Below are 4,310 nucleotides of genomic sequence, written 5' to 3' on the forward strand. Positions count from 1 at the left end.
ACAAATAGTAACTAGTAGATGTGAAGGCTATACTAGATGTGAAGGCTAGCCTGAGTATATGATTAGGTTGTTTCTATTGCTTATTTACTGGGTAGAAGTGGTGACCACAGGATGGAACTGTCTCTATGACTGGGAAGATGATTTTTTCCCCCCAATATGATAGAGTATATACTACTAAATTTTTTTAAAGCTAAGGTTTTGTTTCCTTTCATTTATATATTGTTAAAAGTCAGATTTATTAATCTTTTCAAAGAACTAGCATTTGATTTCATGATTCTTTTCTATCATTTTTTTTGTTTTTATTGACTTGTGTAGTTTCATTATTATGATTGCATTGGCTTTGATTTCTTTTTCTAGTCTTAAGATGAAATTGACACCATTGAATGAAGTCTTCTCTAATTATAGCTGTTAAATGCTATGTAAATTTCATCCTAAACACTACTTTAGCTGCATCCAGACAAGTTTTAGTACATGTGTTTTTATTGTTACTTAGGAGTTTGCCAATTTCCAAATATTTGGAAATTTTCCTGATTTTTTTTGTTATTCTACTTCAGTACCTTTTCAGCCAAAAAATATACTCTAAATGGATTCAATTTTATTTAAAAAATTGAGAATTATTTTTTTGATCCAGATATAGTCTATTTTGATGAATTTTCCATGTGCACTTTTGTATTTGAGTGAAGTGTTCTATAAATTTTAGTGAAATCAAGTTAGCTGCCAGTGTTGTTCAGGTTTTTTGTATATCCTTAGAGATTATCTATCTACTTGTTTGATCAATGATTGAAAGGATATTGAAATATTCAACTATAATTTTGGATCTGTCCAGTTCTCTTTGCAATTCTATCAGATAAGGGTTGGGTTTATGGAAGGTTTTTTTTAATGTTTTCCTGTACCACCCTTGACTTTCAGGCTTACCCATGCACCTATACCTTGGAGGGGTGTGTGGGCATGGATTTCCTCCCATGTTCTTGCCTCCCATGCCAACAGTAGACTGCTGTTGCTGGTTACTTAATGCTTGGTAGTGTGGTGCTGGGGCCAGAGGAGATTCTCTGGTTTCATTTTTAGGCCTGTGTGTCTGTGTCTCATGGGTTGGAGCTTTCTCAGTTATTATGCCCTTTCTAGCCAAACTCTGCCTTGTATCATTGGATCTTGGACAGGAGAGTTTCCTGCCATCCCCCAGTGGCAGGAGATTACTGATGGCTTCAGAGCTCTGGACTATTTCCTGCTTCTTTCCCAGTGGTGGAATAGTTTTCTTTTACACTTCCCTCTGCCCTAGTGGATCTTCACCTGGGCCCTGGGAGAGACAGGGTTTGTTGCTCCTCTGCTAGTGGCTTAAAGACTCTTGCTCTCTGGGGATAAGAGTCCGGGAGGAGTTTGCACCTTGCCTGCAGTGGCAACCTCACCAAGTCTATACCACTGAGAGGCTCTTTGTGTTCTCCCTCCTGCACAGTCTTTCCAGGGAACACCTGACCGAAGTCTCTGGAGAGAAGTCTGTGAATAGGGGTAAATTCCCCTTGTGTCTGAGGTGCCCAGGAGTTCTATTAGCCAATTCCTGGTTTTTAACAGTACATTGCAGTTTCAGCTAAATTCTTCTTACTCAGTTGTATGGTATTCAGTGTGTCTTCCTCCTGTGCCCTACCATCGGTAAGCCAGTGTTTGTGACCTCGCTCTGTCATGGGAGGTGCCTGTCTTTCCTTGGGTTTCAGATTAGCTCTTTTCCCTGCGATGTCAGCTCTCTGGTGGCAGCAGATAAAAGTACGATTTTGTTGTTTATCTAGATTTTTCTTGTTAAGTTGATAATAATGCTCTTTCTAGCTTTCTGCATGCAAGATGAAATGCCTTTTTGTTTTTTGAGCAGTTTTTTATTTATAAAAGTATTACATGAACAGGGTAAAAAATTCAATGGGTATATAAAATGTTAGGCAAAATTTCCCACAAGCCCTACTCACTAGAGGCAGCAAGTACTAGGAAACTTTCTGTTTTCAATTCTTCCATTTCCAGTGGCACCTGGGAACAGGGTCATTATGAGAACCCATCACCAATTTTTTAGGAATTTTACAAGTCCATTGGTGTCACACTGGTGCTTGCAATTGGCTATAGTGGGAATATTAGGCCATGGAAACCAGCAAAATCTATAAATTAGAACTCCCCTCCAGGCAGCTGGCTAGAAACATTGACCAATACACAACCAATTATGACTCTAAGCACCATACTTACAGCCCCGTTTCTTGATTTGTTTTCTTTAAATAGTAATTATTAACTCCCCACAATGAAGTGTAAATTTAACACATCATCAAACACCCTTCCCTCCCATGTTTTTATTTTTAGATCTTGTATTCTTTGCCTTATGATATTAAATAAAAACCAGATTCTCTCCTTTTCCATCCATTCATTACTCCTGGTCTTAGTCCCATAGTAGCTAGTTTAAATCATTTCTTTTTTATGCTTTTTTGTTAATTACCATAATTCTAAACATGTTGCATCCATCTTTTGATTTAATGTTAAACAATATATTGACTCTAGCTATGATGCACCCTTGTCTACTTCTATCCCCTCTATTTCCAAAGTTTTAATACCATTATTATTTTTACATTGTTCAGAATTTTTAAATGTTACAATCTCTTATGTACCTAACTATAAATTTTTCTGTTTATGTATGTTAATTCTAAAACCATGTTAAACTAATAAGACCACATTTATAATTACAGAAATATGGAAATATTATTCACTGTGGAATCACAGGGATTTTAGTCAAAGAGCAGGAAATAAGTTGTTAAATCCTTGCCTCTAGCAGGAATATTGGATGTTTCAGGTGTGTTTACTCTTAATGCTTTTTACGTTTCTTGACTTCCTCTGGGTTATTCTCATCTGCCACTCTTTCTTGTATCCCATGGTTACCTCCTCCTTGGGTTAGATTTTAATCTTATTGATTGATCATCTCAATTAAATTTTTTATATATTATGAATAGATATTAAACTTTGAGTCCTTGCATGTCCCCAAATTTTTGTTTTATCTCATCCTTGATCAATACTTGGTAAGTTTTACAGTGCTAGACACAAGGCCATTTTCCTTTAAACTTTGGAGATTCACTTCTGTTGTCTTTTACCACTTTGTGATGTTGATAAAGTCTTATGCTAGTCTGTTTATTTTTGGGGAGAGAGATTATTTTCAGTGTTTTATTGTGATATTTGATACATTTTAAGAATATAACACATATAGCTGGTGAATTTTGATAAAATGAACATCTATAAAGCCACCACCCAACTAGAACACTACCATACTCCTGCCATCTATCTGTGTGTTCCTTCCACTTTCCACCCTTATTTTACTCCAGTATGATTGTTTTGAATTTTGTGTTTACTGTTCTTGTTAGTAATGTCTATTGAATATGTATGAAGCCCTGTACAATATATTATGTACTTTTTCTTGTCTTTTTTTCCTAGTTGTAGTTTGTTTTATTGTGGTAAAATATATATAACATAAAATTAACTATTTTAATAATTTTCTGGTGTCCAACTCAGTGGCATTAGGTCCAGTCATACTGTTGTGTAGCCATCACTACTATCCATCTCCAGAGCTTTTTTAAAAAAATCATTCTAAAACAAAGTCCTCTTTACCCATTGACCTCTACCCATTCCCAGTAACTTCTCTTCTACTTTCTGTCTCTATGGATTTTCCTATTCTAGCTACCTAATGCATATGGAATCATTGAATATTTGTCCATTTGTGTCTGGCTTTTTTATTTAACTTACCATAATGTCTTTAGCGTTCATCTGTGTTGTAGCTTGTGTCAGAATTCATTCCTTTTTTTTTGCCGAATAATATTTCATTGTATATATATACTACATTTCATTTATCCATTCATCTGTTGATGAGCACTTGGGTGATTTTCACCTTTTAGATATTGTGAATTCTGTTGCTGTGAACATAGATGTATATGGGTTATGTCTTTGAGTTCTTGTTTTTAATTCTTTAGGGGGTGTATGTGAGAGCAGAATTGCTGGGTCATATGGTAATTATGTTTAACCATTTGAGAAACTGCCAAACTGTTATCTACAGTGGCTACAATATTTTATATTACCACCAGGAACATGCAACAACATACAACATACAGCATTCTCCATATCCTTGTCAACAATTGGTATTTTCTTTTTTTTATTATGGCTATTCTACTCAGAATATAGTATCACATTGTAGGTTTTTTTTTGATCAAAAGCTTTTTAATGCAAACATTTCTTCTGTAGTTATGCATTTATTTTTTAAAAACAGTTTTCAAAGTGAGTTTTTCTAATTTCATTTTTATTGAAGT

This window comes from Dama dama, chromosome X, assembly GCF_033118175.1.
Source record: "Dama dama isolate Ldn47 chromosome X, ASM3311817v1, whole genome shotgun sequence".
In the NCBI taxonomy this organism is placed as follows: Eukaryota; Metazoa; Chordata; class Mammalia; order Artiodactyla; family Cervidae; genus Dama; species Dama dama.